Source organism: Sapajus apella, unplaced genomic scaffold (assembly GCF_009761245.1).
Source record: "Sapajus apella isolate SASKATOON/1434 unplaced genomic scaffold, GSC_monkey_1.0 scaffold58, whole genome shotgun sequence".
NCBI lineage: Eukaryota > Metazoa > Chordata > Mammalia > Primates > Cebidae > Sapajus > Sapajus apella.
The window spans coordinates 13,238,173-13,254,980 of NW_022436998.1; the positions used below are offsets into that span (position 1 = coordinate 13,238,173).

The following is a 16,808-nucleotide window of genomic DNA, read 5'->3' on the forward strand; positions in this document are numbered from 1 at the left end:
AAACTATAATGTCCTGGAATACTTTGAGGGAAGAAAAATCCTGGCACAAATCTTATTTCTGAAACAAAGAAATATAAAATAACAGGCACATGCTTAATATTTGAGACACCACAGTACACCACCCACCAGTGACAGTTAACACATAAGAGCATTACATATTACACTAAGATTATTGTCTTTGTAGTATAAAATATCAAAATTTCTCCCTTTGTCTTTTAAGGCTATTATGGAAATAGAAACTATCTATAGTAGGTAGTAGTTATAACCTCAAAATCATTAATTCATAATACTGAAACACATTGCTAAATTCAGTTCAGCTGATAATTCCTTATTCTTTCAGCTACTATTGACGATAGCAATTATATGGTTACCTAATCTAGTTTACAACTACATGCATTCTATGCGAAGTCTTTTAAGACAGCTTACATAGAATCTATTACAAAATTCTTCAATAGCAAGAAAGTATAAATAATCTTTCAGTCTGGTAATAATAAATTTATTTATTCTATAAGTAGTAATTTGTCAATTCGAGGAAAAAACACATAAAATTTGAAATCAGCTTGTAAAAAGTATTTAATGATGTGTTCCCCCAAAAAGTTGGCAATATTAAAATGTGAGTAAAGCAGATTACAAAACAAATTCACCTCAATTAGTGGATATGATAAAAGGATATATGAACAGAGAAAGACTGTAAGAATAAATATTATCAGTATAACTGTAATAATTTCTCAGAGCTACTATTGTGGTTAATTTTAATTATTATTTATAATTTTCAGTGTTTTCAACCCATATGTAATGAGTATGTATATATTGTGAAATAAAAAAGGAATAATGCTACTTTAAAAGTTATTCATAAATGTTGTTTGAGATAAATTCGTCGTTTTACTTTGAAAATTCTTAGAAGTAATAAAATGTCCACTATCCCTGTACTTTCCTAAATGTAAAATTGAGCTTATTTTGTCTTTATTTATTCCCCCAATATCTGAAGGTTTTCCTTATTTAAATAACACAACTAAACTCTCACTAAAAAGGCAAGGGAAAAATAAAAAGCATCCAAATGCATAAATATTGAACTGCACAGCAAATTTATTTATTACTTTTTATACCTTCATTCTTTGTACTTTGTAGTCAGACTTATTCAAGGAAGGCTTAAATGCTTTAAAATATCAAATGAAAGATTGCCTTCTGTAATTACTCAAATTACTTTCAATCTCCCTTTAAAACGACAATATGATACCAACTTTTTCTAACCATTTAATAGAGAAGATTTAAGATATTTCACTCCTACAATCCATGTGAATGAGAATAATGTTTATGTAGTCTTTATTATTATGAACAGATTTTCAAAATTTCTTAAAATAGAAGCTCAAATGAAAGTACAATCTTTAAATAAATCTTAAAGGTACTGCCAGTATTTCTGCAATTGTAAAATCAATTATTTTCTTGTGGGTTAAAACTAAAGCCACATTATTATCACTAGCTGTGCTATGTGAGGTAAAAATAAAGCTATAGTATAAATATAAACATTTTACTATAATTGTAAGCTTAATCTCTATGTTTGTGTCCCAAATAAAAAGCTAAGAACACTTTTAGAATAAGCAGTTATTTAGCACTTCATAATTTGAAAAAATATTCAGCTGATGCCATCAACATTTTAGTGGTAGGGAAAATGATTATGGTTTTGAACGCATTCTTTTAAACTTACTGAGTGTATTCCAATTCAAAATTGACTTTGAAAATATTAACTAATGCATGGTTTACAAATCCAAAGCATAATGACTTTTATTTTAAACTATTATAAATACATGTACTAAAAGAGAAAAAGTAAGCAAATCTTTTTTTGCTCATTAGGATTTTGTTTTCTTAAAATCCAGGAAATACTGAACAATGTTTACATTTTAGAAATAATTTAAACTTAAATATCTTAATCCATGTAACCTTGTAAAGAATTGCATCAATCACTTTCATTATTTAATCACAGAATATGTTATGTTTCGATTACTTTGACAACATAACTTCATTTACTCTTTTCTACATCTAGGGTAATGACAAAACATGAAATCCAAATTCATGATATTTTGTGTGGTTCACCTCTGGATTTCTGATTCTCAAATTATGCACAGCAAATATGAAGCATTCCATAAATAGCTTAATTATTGAGTAAATGTAATTTAAAAATTTTCATTAAACGTAAACTTTGTATATAATCTAATAATTAAAATAAATCACTGTAACTCACCAAAGGCTTTGAAATAGTTTGCTAACACTGAACAAAGTGTTTTTTGTACTTTAAACCATAACTTATTTATCATAAAAACATTAAAAATACTATTTTTTATGAACATTCATTGTCATTTTGGCACAGCCCTTCCAATTTCTGTCCTGTGTAGTATCTAACACAGAGGTTGTGAGTAGACTCTGAATTTGACTTCCTCAGTCTGAATTTTGTTCCTGTTATTTACTAGCTGCGAGAACAAAGATCAGTAAAATGATTCTGTATCTTAAATTTTTTGTCTCTAAAATGAAGATAAAACTTTTTACTAAATTACAGGAGTCTTATAGGATTAAATGAGTTAACTCACATGATGAGTATGTAGTTGGGAGTCTGTTACAAACTAAGTGATCAATATATAAGTTCTGCATAATTAAGATGATTATGGTGATAATGATGATATTGATATCTATATATCCTCAAAGAACCTGGCTATAAAAGGCATTGGAAAATAGATTGAATTTGGAAACATTAAATACAAGTTTTTAATTTGCCTATGAAGAACCAGAACCAAGTTTTAATACGTAGTTCATACAAGGTACTATCTAAATTCTTCTGGGGATCACAACAAAGACTGTACTCTGTACTCAGGAAAATGTTTATGTCCAAAAGAAAAGATAGGCAAAACTTGTGCTTGTTCACACTATCTCAGTCCAGCCCAATGAACTTTTTCAATACCTGTTCAAAACCAGTGATCAAATAATTCTGAAGCAATATTCAGGAAGACTGGCATACATTCTCCAGTGCCACGTTTGCCTTAGGAAGCTGCAACATTTTTCGGTCTCAATTTAAATTAGCTATAACTGTATTTTTCTTATGTTTTGAAGGTATGAAAGAATAGATGACAATACATGTAAAACCAGCCTAGAAAGTTTTTTAAAATATATTAATAGACTATTGTAATAGACTATATTAATACACAATTTAAGAGTTACAGACAACTTGAGCATAAAGTATAGAGATCTCATGTAATTTTATGCTCAGTTTCTAGTCATTAACATCTTCTCTTAGTGAGGTACAGTTATTACAATTAATAAACCAACATTGATATTATTACAGTTGAACTTTGAACAATTTGAGTTAGAACTGTGCAGGGTCAGTTCTATGAAGATGTTTTTCAACCAAACATGGATCAAAAATATAGTGTTTGTGGGATGTGAAACCCACACATATGGGAGGGCTGAATTTTCCTATAGGTTGCTTCTAAAGGACTGTCTGCAGGACTTCAGTTTATGTGGATTTGAGTATTGGTTGCAGGTGGTCCTGCAACCAAACCGTGTGTAAAATTAGGGACAATTATATTAACTAAAGCCCATAATTAATTTTGATTTCCCTAGTTTTTACCTAATGTCCTTCTATGTTCCAGTATTTGATTCAAAATACCACTTGAAATTTAGTTGTTTTGTGTCCTTAAGGTCTTCTTGGCATTCTTGTTTTTGATGATACAGGCAGTTTTGAGGCATCCTGTCCAGATATATTACAGCATGCCTCTAAACTGATATTTGCCTCATGTATTACTCCTGAAAATAATTCATGGGTATGGGAAAGTCTAGAAGAGTTAATTATAAGATATCAATTACTTTTTCCCAGCTGTTTTGAGAAAATCAATATTCCTATTATTAATAATTTTGTTTTGAAGACATTTTAAAATGATACATTAAAACAATCTTTGGGATCATAGATGATATTTCTAAGCTAATTAAAATTAATACTAACAACTACTATTTTAAGAGATTACTCTATGGTTAATGTTTCTAATCCACTTAATCCTCACAATGATCAAAAAAGATAGATCAGCTTATCCCTATCTTCAAAGAAGGTGAGAAAATGGGCTTTTCAATTACATAATTTTTCCTTGTTTATAAAGCTCATCGGTAGAGCTGAACCCTAAAGCTCCTTACTTCTTTCAGCTACATCACCCAGTACTTTCAATATAAGAAAGCCTTTTTATTTTCTTTCAAAGTTCTTCTGCTTCTCCAGTATTTAAAAATTCATTTAACCCTGCATTTATAAGGATATCCTTCACAGATAATGGGCAATGGTTATCTGATGTAGTTTTCCTCCTAGATGTTTTATACTTTCTAGAGACTCCCCTCCTCAATTTTTCACTTATGAAGGAGAAAAAAGTAAGTGAAGACCACTTATTTGACATCGACTAAAATTAAAATTAATTATTAAGGAGAAATGTAAATATAGGTGTTGAAAATATCCTATCTTTGAACTTCTGCAATCTTTGAATGACAGGTTGGAAGTAATGAGGGTGTTTAGTGGATTTTTTTTCCTTTCAGATGATTTTAAAGGATGTAGTCTAAAATGTAGATGCATAGAAAATGAATAAAAATAATACGAAGAATGTCAGAGAATCTACCATACAGCTGATGAATAAAATTATTTAAAAGATATATTTCAATGGCTCTCCATAGCTGCATTATTTTTCCTCCCCACAATTTGCCTTACATCATCCAAAGAAATTACTTCCAGTGTTTGTTATCATTTAGATACCTTTATTACTAATTTTGCTTTATACTTAACGTATCTTAAAATATTTATTTTTGCATATTTTAAACTTCATTGAACTTCCTTAAATGTTCTAAATCTGGCACCTTTTCTCTCTTTTTCTCTCTCTCCATATATACACACACTATAGCTCTAGATTATTAATTTTTATTCGTTGTTTATAATTAGATAATTTATTTATTACTCTTGTGGTGAACATTTAGATTTTTCCAAACTTTTGAAATCATAGACATGTTATAATGAAAAATATTACACGTGTCATCTTGTTTTCATAGGAGACAGTTGCTCTGGGCCCTAAGATTTACATTAAAGAATGGAATTCCTGGGATATCTATTGCTACATATCTTTGTCTCCAACATATGTAGTGAACCTGCTCTTCAGAATGCTTATGCCAAATCATGCTGCCAATGGAAGTGGAAATCCTGTTAGTTTCTGATACTATATGCTTTTCCCCAAACTTGTAATTATGATATTGTTTTAATCTTATTTTTTATAGACTCGGTTTAAAAGTTATTTACATTGGGCTGGGAGTGGTTGTTCACGCTTGTAATCCCAGCACTTTGAAAGGCTGGATATGAGTTTGATTTGCCTTCATGTCTGCAACTACAACTTCTATTTAAGACCTTCAGAGTGCTTGAGCTACTGAACAAGATCCTGAACTAAGGAACTCATTTTGCATCTAATTTTTATTCTGTATAAAAACAATTCAAAAGCAATTGTTTTAAAACAACTGCAGAATATTTTATTTATAAAAATAATGTATAATGCCTACACATACAATTAGCATACATTACCAAACTATTTATTTATTAGCTTTATACAACTTTTAAGCCAAACACTATAATAACATTATCTAGCATTGCCATAAGTTTGTTTTAAACTTGTTAAAATTATATAGAATATAACTCAAATGACCTAGTAATACATGTGTTTCTATTCTCAGAATTTCCCCCTCACCAATTCTTGAATTTTTTTTTCCATTTTACCTACTTTGAAGAGAAATAGTATTTTGGTATTGCTTATAAGGTATTTGTTAGTTTTGTTGTTAACATTTTAATTAATGTGTAATACATGTACGGATTTGTGAAAAAATGTTAGTATAAACAAATCATCACAAAGTAAAAACACTTGCATAACCCACACACAGGTAATGAAGTAAATAACATTAACAGTTCCCCAGAAGTCTCCCTTATGTCACCTCCCAGTGCCCACTCTCTATCCAGACTCTATAACCATAGACTTCCTATGAGCTTTCAAGTGTAATAACTATTTCCTTCCTGATTATGGCCCTGTACCTTCACCTTCCACCTTCCACAGCACTTTGTAAGGCACATCACAGGTGATCAAGTAGGACAAATACCACATCCTGAATAGAACCAAATGGACACAGGTAGGGGAGCATCACACACTGGGGTCTGTGGAGGGGGGAATAAGGGAGGGACAGCAGGGGGTGGGGACTTAGGGAGGGATAACATGGGGAGAAATGCCAGATATCGGTGATGGGGAGGAAGGCGGCAAATCACACTGCCATGTGTGTGCCTATGCAACCATCTTACATGTTCTTCGCATGTACCCCAAAACCTAAAATGCAATAAAAAATTTTTTAAAAGAACCAAATGTATACCAATGTAGTCAATGGGCCTATTATTATTTCAGATTAATAATAATTTTCTATGGTTATTCAAAGTTTACATTGAATAATAGCTTTTTAAATTTTGAAAAGAAGTGTTTATAACAACTGTTATTACATTAATATAAGCAAAATACAATGTAGCAGAATTTTATTTTTAAAGAAGGATAATGTGTGGAGACAATGAGAAACTATTTTCAAAAACAAATCACATGTGGCCATTATGAATGACAAGTACTATAAGGCTAGCTGCAGAATATTAGCATTTCATATGTGAGAAATGAATAAAATTATGTTATAGAGAATAGTATCAGTGCATAATTTGCTTTATCACAATGAGTAAAGGTAGGGAATAGGCTTGTTTTTACTAGTTTTAAAGTAGATTACTGATATCAAAATGTAAAAATTGTTTGCCATGTTAATGCAATACAAATAATTCTCACTAGAAAAAAAGCTAGAGTCGAATTTTTTTTCATGGATAACATTAACTGAACCAAAATTTCTTCCAACAGAATTCAGTCTTACGCATGAAGATGTGAAAGTATGCATCTCCTCCTAACACAGTTCTCTTCAGTAATGACATAATTTTCCCTAAGAAAAATATTTGTCAACATTCTCTACAGTTCTCTTTATATAATATTTCAAAGTACCAAAAGACTCTTGTAAACACTGTATTTCCCAGTGATCACTAAAAATGTCTCCAAATGCCATTGTAAGTAAAAAATAAAGCAGGCAATGATTGTACTCCTCAACTCATAGAACGCTGTAGGCTATTAAGGGCAAACCATTAATATTCCAGCGCATTTAAGTGCTATATTAAAAGACATTCATGTAACCTTTCTACTCGCCTCTTTCAAATGGTTATAAACAAACATGTCCTATCATTTGTAAGATGGCCTGCCACGTTTGAAATCTGAATTAAATTTCTGTAATAATTTAGGCTATTGTGACAGACTCTTAGGTGCAGGAAAAATGTCACAGTGTTCTTTCCCTCCACTAGTAGGGGAAATAATCAAGGACAAAAATGCAGGAAGATGGCCAGAACACAAAGCAGCACTTGATATACAAAATATTTTACAATCCAGTAAATCTTAGACTGGGAATGCTTGATGTTTTCACCAACATTGTGGATGCACTTATCTCTTCCAACAACATCCTTCATACATTTGCACATCAATGAATTTGATTATTTTCCTTCTGTTTTGGTTATCTAACAGTGATTGTCTTAACTGATAGTGAATTAAAATTATCTGTGGTGCTTTAAAAATATATTCCTAAGTAACACACTCAGAAATTCTGATCCATAATTCTACACTGAAGTTTAGGAAATCCCAGATGATATGGCACCATATATCCAAAAGTAAGCATTTTGAAAGCAGTAAAACCTTCACCACTTATCAAAAGGTAGTGAACTGTCATCTGTAAATCAACGCAGTAATGAAAAAGAGTAATGTCGCCATATAATATCAATGATCTTCAAACTTCCCCTTTTGTTGACATTGTATTACTCACATTTCCACTATCAAGTCTTGTGACATATCTGCCAATTGTATTCTATTGCCATTAATATATCTTTTTTAGCCAATGATGATAGAATTTTGGGCTAATAGATAAATCCTAATACATAAATATAAACGCTAACATATAAATAAGGGAAACATAGGAAAATAAATAGTAACTTTTGCAAATTTCACAAATTATGTTCAATTTCACACTTTTAAGTATTAAGAAGTATGCCTTCATTGGTAAAAATTATTTTTAAAACAAATTCAATAATTAATTTGAGATAATCTGGGAAGGTTATTTAGAAATGCTCTGGAAACAAGAGAGAATATATAATATAAAAATAACTCAGGTGTTACTTAGGGAGTAACCTGAAAAATACTTTCACAGAACAAAGGTTAAGAAATTAATCTTTAGAAAGAAATTCAGGTAAAAGTACATGTCTAAAATGACCTTTGCAAACTGGGAAGTTAACAACTTTTCACATCATTAAACATTTTATATAAACATATTTTATAATAGCCAGGTTAAAAACATACAGGCTACAGTTTTCAAAACTAGATTACTGTGAAACCATTTGATTTTTAGGCAAATCAGCCTATGTTTTTCTACTATCATATGAAACAAAATTTTGTCACCATTAGTGCTCAATTAGCTGGAGTAGCTAGGATGTATTTATCCAAAAGCTGTCAGTATTTAAACTGATGAACATGATAGGACAATAAAGAATTTTATGAATGATAATATTTTTTCAGATGTCTTAACTATAGTCTTTGAAAGAGTACCATTCTGAAATAGTATGATTTGAGGGATGCCAATAAGATGTTCCTGTTCCCACATATGCCTCTTAATCCACTTAGCACATAAATAAATTACATGAAGAGAGTACACATGTTTGCCTTAAGACAAACATCTTAACAGGTATATTTTAAGGCAAATTATTTCAAGGAAATACAAGACTAAGCTTGTGGAAAGAGGGGAGCAGCCTGTTTTTCCAAGATGCCATTAACTGACACTTTTATATTTCTTGAATTCGGATTCATTTTGGGGAGAATAGGAAAAAGAAAGTAGCATGGTTAGTAAAATAAGAACTCAATACTATTATTATCATAACATCTGCTAATAGAGATTGCCCCAGTTTAAAATTAATTTTTCAATTAAGATATTAAATGTGATTTTATTATTTTTTAGTCTGGGAGGCAATTCAGGAGACTTTTATTAATAGTCACTAATTGACAAAGCTTCTACCATTGTGCTTTTTATTTAATATTATAGCACATTAACCACAGACATCCTTTGATTTTCTGTCATTTTTTCAGTGCTCTGTTTCTATACTTGTCTCAAGAGTAGCAACATTTGTGAATTTATTTTAACAATTCATTAGTGTGTCAGCATTTTAAGGGCTTGCTGTTCCAAGGGGACATGGTAACAAAACACTGAAGAACACAGAACTTCAGTTTAGCTGGAAATTTATATCTGAATACCATTGTTGTCCCATTTACTGATTTATACACTGTTCATTAGTGAAATTGAAATAAGATTAGCTATTTTATACATTTATTATAAGGATGAATTTGGAAATATTAGAAATATATGTATTTGATAGAAAACCTTGCATATCTTTTAAAAATATTTATTCATAATAATTTTAAAACTTTTGTTAGCCTAATCTAGAAGCCATTTTCCAGAAAATAAATGTGAAGCGTCACGTTCAGTAAACTGTATAGAATCAAACTGACCTGTACTCAGAATCCAGCTTTGCCACTGAATTGAGAAATAGGTCATACGTCTCTAAACTCCAATGTCCACATGGCATACCTCAGCATACCAAGTTGCTGAAATACATCATTAAAATATATAAAATCAGTGCTCAGGAGGATTTAGGCACCCAAACTCTAGTAATAAACTATTGATGTGATATTTAGAAGTTAAAATTGAAACAACTTCGTGAGAAATGATATGTGTGGGGAAAAGAAAAGGATATATAATTTCTGGTTTACATAACTGGATGGACAGTAATTTCATTCATGGAAACAATGTGAAAGAGCCTGCTTTAGAGAATTCTGGAAAGATGATGGAAAAGCAAACACTGGAAATTTCTTTACACTTAAGTAATAATTATACTGGCAAAATCGCTCTGATACAACTATTTTGGAATTCTTGAATTTAATGAAGGCTTACAACTTCCAGGAGAAAATGTGGATAATAAATTTTAGTTAATTTCAGCTGTCAGATCAGCAGCAGCTATCCATTCCCAACCCCAACCCCAACTCCAAGACAAGAGGCTGCGCACATATTCCTGCTGTGGCTTGCTTGCAGCTTGCAGGAACTACCATGAGCAAAAAGGACCACATCCCTTCAATTATCAAGGATCTGCGCTCTGATGGTTGATTGCTACTTCTGATCATGATGGTAGAGGCAAAGAGATGGTAGTCTTTGTTGTTGCACCCTCCCCTGTTCTAAAGCCCACTCTTTCTGGCTAACATGACTTCCAGGGGATTTGAAAGGTTTTTTGTCCCCCTACATTTTTCTTTTACCCCTTTGAGAATCAACCAATGAAGAATAGTATATTTCCAAAGCAACTGTGTACATAAAGGAAATCAGAAAGTTTCAGCATACCACCAAGAAATGGTACAGGTTCATAAAATACTAATAAAAGACATTAAGTTTCACCTCTGGCTGATCCTCAGCACAGAGACAGCCTCCAACAACATAAAATAATAACAAAAACAGCAAGCCCTAGGGAAAGGAGAAAATTTGATTTCAAGATTTACCATTTAATTAATTCAAGTGTCCAGTTTTCAACAAATAATCACAAGGCACACACAAGAACAAGAAAGTATGGCTCATTTAAAGAAAACAGATAAAGCAAAATAAAGTCACTAAGAAAGACCTGATGGTAGATCTATTAGATAAATACTTTAAATAACCACTGTAATGATGTTCAAAAAACTAAAGGAAGACATAGAGAAAGTCAAGGACACGATGGATGAACAAAATGGAAACATCAATAGGGATAGGTTAAAAAGGAGCAAAAAAATTCACAAACTAAAAATTACAACTGAATGAAAATTCCATAACCCATCCCCCAGAGAATATATAAAATATTTTCATATACAAACTAAGGTAGTACATTAACATTAGACCCAAACCTATATAGCCATAAATGCTCAAGGGAATTCTGCAGCTTAGAATAAAAGGACATTAGATAGTAACTCAAAGCTATATGAAAAGTATATATCTCAGTAAAGGCAAATGAATGGACAATTTTAAAAGCTAATATTATTGCAACATTGGTCTGTAATTCCACTTTACATTTTCTACAGACTTTAAGAGACTAATACATTAAACAATTATTAGTCTAAAGTTCCTATTATTATAACTTTGGTTTGTATCTCTACATTTTGTTTTCTACATAATGGAGGACACTAAGGTACTAAAAATTATGACTTTACGTTTTTGTTTTTGAATGCACAATATATGCAGATATAATTTTGTGACATTAATAACTGAAAGAATTGTGAATGAAAACTTACATAGGAAGTGAGTTTTGTATATTATTGAACTTTAGCTGGTATACATTCTAGTTAGAGTATTATAATTTTAGAGTGTTAACTGTAATATTCATGGTAACCACAAAGAAAATAACTATAGAATATACATAAAAACCTGTGAAAGGAATTTAAATGTGAAAATTTAAATTTTTCACTACAAAATGTAAATTCAATACTAAAAAAGTCAGAAGAAATGGATAAAAAAGCTATAGGGCATCTAGAAAACAAATAACAAAATGACAGTTACAGTTATCTTCTTATCAACAATTACTTTAATTTTAAATGGCTAAACCCCGTCAAACAAATACTGATACTGGCAGCATGCCTTATGGCCATGATCCAACTATATACTGTCTAAAAGAGACTTTCTCTACATATGAACACACAAACAGGTTGAAAGTGAAAGGATGGAAAAAGATACTCTGTATAAATGGTAACAATAAGATTGCAGGGGTGGTTACACTAATACCAGACAAAATAGACTTTAAATAACTGTTAAAAGGTTATAAGAGACAAAGGAGAACATTATATATTAATAACAGGTTTGATATTCCAAGAAGATATAATAAATATCAACATGTATATAATAATAGATTATTAGAATACATGTAGGAATATTTGATATAATTGAATGAAAAATAAATAGTTCTACAATAATAATCAGAGATTTCAAAATCTACCCTCAATAATGAATAAAACAATCAGAAAAAAGATAAGTAAAAAAATAAATAACAATAGAGGACTTAAAAAACACAATAAACCAACAAAATGTAAGTGATATTTACAGAATATTGAACCACATAACACAATATGTATTCTTCTTAAGTGCACATGGAACATTTTCCAGCACATATTATATGTTAGGCCACAAATTACATCTCAATAGATTTAAAAGATATTATACGAAGTATCTTCTCCAACTACAACAAAATTAAGTTAGAAATTAGTAACAAAAGGAAAAGCAGAAAATTTTAAAAATTTGTGTAAATTAAACATATATTTTTAAATTATCAATAGATCAACAAGAAATAACGGGAAATATACAAGTATTTAGTGATAAATGAAAACTAAAACATAATATGCCAAAATTTATGAGGCATAGAAAAATAGTGCTAAGAGAAAAATGTATAGCTATAAATTCTTACATTAAAAAGCAAGAAATATTTTCTTTTAATTAAAAAAAAAATCTCAAGTCAACCACTTTACAAGTTAAGAAACTAGAAAAACAGGCTAATTGAAGACAAGCAGAAGAAAGGAAATGATAAAGACTAGAGCAGAGGTAGACAAAATAAATGATAGAAAAACAATGTAACCAAAAGCTGGTTGTTTGAAAAGATCAACTTTTAGCTAGATGGACAAAGAGAAGAAGAGAGAAGTCTCAAATTGCTAAAATGATAAATGAAAATGGTGACTTTGCTATCAATTCTATAGAAATACAATGAACTGTAAGAGAGTTCCTATGAAAATTGTATGCCAAGAAATCTGATAATATATGACATGAAAAAATTCCTAGAGATATAAAACTTACCAAAACTAAATTATGATAAAATTTAAAAATGTGAATAGACTGATAACTAGTAAGGAACTTGAATCAGTAATAAAATATCTCCTGACACCAAAAGCCCTGGACCTGATGGCATCACTAGTGTATTCCATAAAACATTTAAAGAACTAGCATAATTTTTTTCAAACTTTTTCAAAACTTTTGTCATGAGGGAACAGTTCCAAAACTCATTCTATAAAACAGCATTACTCTAATACCATAGGAATATACCTTATAAACATTGATGCAAAAATCCTCAAAAAATTATTAGAAACCAAGTTAATAAGCAGCAGATTAAAATGATTGCAGGCCATGAGCAAAAGAGATTTATTAATACTAATGGAAAACAAAGTTATTTCAACATATAAAAATTGTTCATACCAAATTAGCAGAATGAAGAATAAGAATCACATGGTTATTTCAATTGATAAATAGCATTTGGAAAAATTTTACACCCTTTCATGATTAAAAAACTAAAAAGCACTCAACAAAGTGAAATAGAAGGAAGCCAACTTAACCTAATAAAAAACCATATGTAAAAGTCCCATATAAAACATCACAGTCAATCGTGAAAAACTGAGAGCTTTCCCTCTCTGATAAGCAACAAGTCAAAGATGCCTGAATTTACTGCTATGTAATATAGTGCTGAAAGGTCTGGCCAGAAAAAAACAAGCAAGGAAGAAAAAGGCCATAAAAATTGTAAAGGAAGAAGTCAAATTATCTTTGTTTACTGATAATATAATCTTATTTATAAAAAATGCTAAAGATTCCACTAAAAAAGCTGAACCAATAAATTGAGTCGTCACATAAATATCAAGTGCATGTCTATACAATCACAAAGAATAATCTAAAAACAAAATTAATAAAATAATTTTATTTGCAATAGCATTAAAAAGATAAACTACTTACTTTCTTGACCAAGAAAATAAAAGACCTGCCCAATAAAAGCTACAAAACATTCCAAAAGAAATTAAAGAATATAAAAATAAATGGAAAGGCTTCACATGTTCATGATGGGAAAACTTAACGTTGTTATAATAATATCACAGATTCAGTGCAAATCTATAGACTTAATGCAATCAAAATCCCAATGATGTCTTAAAGCAAAACACAAAAAACTCATCCTAAAATTCATATGGAATCTCAAGGGACTCCAAATAGCTAAATTGATCCTGGAAAAAAACAAGCTAGAACAGTAAGACTCCTGATTTCCAAAATTACTGTAAATCTACAGTATTCAAAACAATGTCCAGCGTAATAGGAAAGACTGCCTAGAAGTAAACCCTCACATATACGGTCAAGTGATTTTCAATTAGGGTGTCAAGGCTATTCAATGGGGAAGGGGCAGTATGTTCAATAAAAGTTGCAGGGAAAATGAAATATCTATATGCAAAATAATAAAGTTGGAACCTTACATAACACCATATACAAAACTTTAGTCAAAATGGATCCATGACCTAAATGGAAGACCTAAAACTATGAACACTTACAAGAAAGATATAAGTTTTAACACTTAAGATTTGGCAATAATTTTTTAATAAGACACCTGATGTTCAGACAACAAAATTTAAAAGAGGCAAACAGGCTTCATAAAATCATAAAAGATTTTTTAAAAAAGAAAAATGCATGCATCAAAAGAAAATTAGCACTAGAGTAAAAGGCAATTTACATAATGGAAGAAGATATTTGCAAATTATTATCTAATAAAGGATAAATATTCAGAATATACAGAGCACTCCTAAAGCTCAATAACAAGAAACAAGCAACCTGATTCAAAAACGGTCAAAATACTTTAATAGACACTTACCCAAAGAAGATACACAAATGGCCAATAAGTACATGGAAATATGCTCAAATCACTAATCATTAGGAAAATGCCAATAAAAAATGCAATGAGATTCTTTTGTAGTTTATAAGTGTGATGACTGGATGTTCACACACAGGTGTGACATGTGCCACCCTCGAACCTTGTTACAATATTGGCACATTACCCATCAGACATGAAAAAAAATCTACAATGAGATACCATCTCACACCCATTTAGGATGGCGGCTATCAAAATAAATCAGAAAATAACAATTTGGCAAGAATGTAGAGAACATAAAACCCTTGCGCACTGTTAGTAGGAATAAATATAAAATGGTAAAACTGCTGTGAAAAATCATATGGTAAATCCTCAAAAAATTCAACATGAAATTACCATATGAATCTACAATTCCACTTCTAGGTGTGCATCCAAAAAATTGAAAGCATTTTCTTAAATATGTATTTTTATGCCCACGTTGTTAACAGCATTACTAATAATAGCTAAAATTTAGAAGCAATTCAAGAGTCTATCAACAGCAGAATGGATAAACAAAATGTGTTTTTTACATACAACAGAATATTATTGAGCCTTAAGAAGGAAGGAAATTCTAATATATACTACCACATGAGTGAACTTTGAGGGTGTTATACCAAGTAAAATAAGCCAGTCATAGAAAGTCAAATACTGTATGATTCTACCTTTATGAGGTATTTAGTGTAGCCCAAATCCTCAAAAGAGAAAGTGGAATAATGGTTGCCTGGAGCTAAGAGAAGGAAAACTTTGCAGTTTTTCCAGATTGTAGGAGTCCTGGAGATGGACAATAATGATCACTGAACAATAATATTAATGTTATTAATGCTAAAGAACTGTATACTTAAATATGGTTGACATGGTAAACTCTTGTTATGTGTATTTTTACCAAAATACAAAATTGAGGAATATAAACAAATAAAAATGAATAAATATAAAACCAAACCAAACAAAAACCTTGGTTTAAAAGAACAGAATTATGAGTTTGGCTTTTAACAAGCTAATTGGAATGTTAGCAGGACATCCAAAAGATGATGTCAAGCATCTAATGAAATACAGTTAGTTTAATGCCACTTATTATTGCTATTGCTATTCACAGATTCCACACTCAGAAGTTTGAACAAAAAATGTAATTTTTTGAGTCACCTGCACAGAGCCTTCTCCACAAGGGATGCTCTGGAGATAAAACAATCTTATATTATTCATAATAGAGCAAAGATAGCCAGGTCTTAAAACGCTGTCCTCTATGTATCAGTCACTGCTTGTAGGATTTGGGGAAGGGTAACTTTGAGAAAGGCAGTTGTCTGATGCTAGTTGAAATTTCTGAGAAAGGCAATGGCGGGGGGAGTGGTGTTGCTGAGAGCTAAATAATGTCTGCAGAAAGCACTCCCTAATGCTGGGACAACGTGTCTACCTTTGAAGAGGCAATACGGTGACAAATCACTTTGTCCACAATTCTCCTAGTTATGCATCACCACATCTACTAGACTCCCATGTAATAAATATGTTTAACTTGGTCCCTCCTAAGCTACTAATGACCTGGATCTGTGAGATACAGCTTTAAGAATCACTACTATAAACATTCATTTAAAAGATGCATATGGTATATGGATCATGAAGATAGTAAAATTATCTATGCAATAAGATGCTTCAGTGCTTTCAAAAGTATGAAACAAGATTTGATAGACCTTTCATTGCAAATAGAAATGCAGCAAGATAAAGCTTTAGTTTTCCAGGTCATATATAAACATCTGTTATAAGTTACCTACATTTAGTGTTATGCTCATCCATATTCTGTCCACTTCTAGGATAACAAAGGCCCAAAAAATGTTCATGTAGTCAGTTATGGAAAGTTTAGTTACTCAAAAAATAAATTTTGAAAACAATCAAAGCAAACAGATTCCAAATTGTATCAAATACTCAGAGAAATCATCCTTGATTTCTCAAAGAA

General features: G+C 30.7%; 1 long non-coding RNA gene and 1 other non-coding gene across 2 annotated transcripts in view; one reads left to right on the forward strand and one right to left on the reverse strand.

The window, feature by feature from the left end:
* Positions 1-16,808, reverse strand: part of LOC116528400 — a 717,144-nt gene that overhangs the window by 648,238 nt on the left and 52,098 nt on the right. The window lies entirely within an intron of this gene.
* On the forward strand, positions 14,918-15,021 carry LOC116528471. Its single transcript, XR_004259046.1, has one exon. It is a non-coding gene; the product is annotated as a small nucleolar RNA U13 (small nucleolar RNA).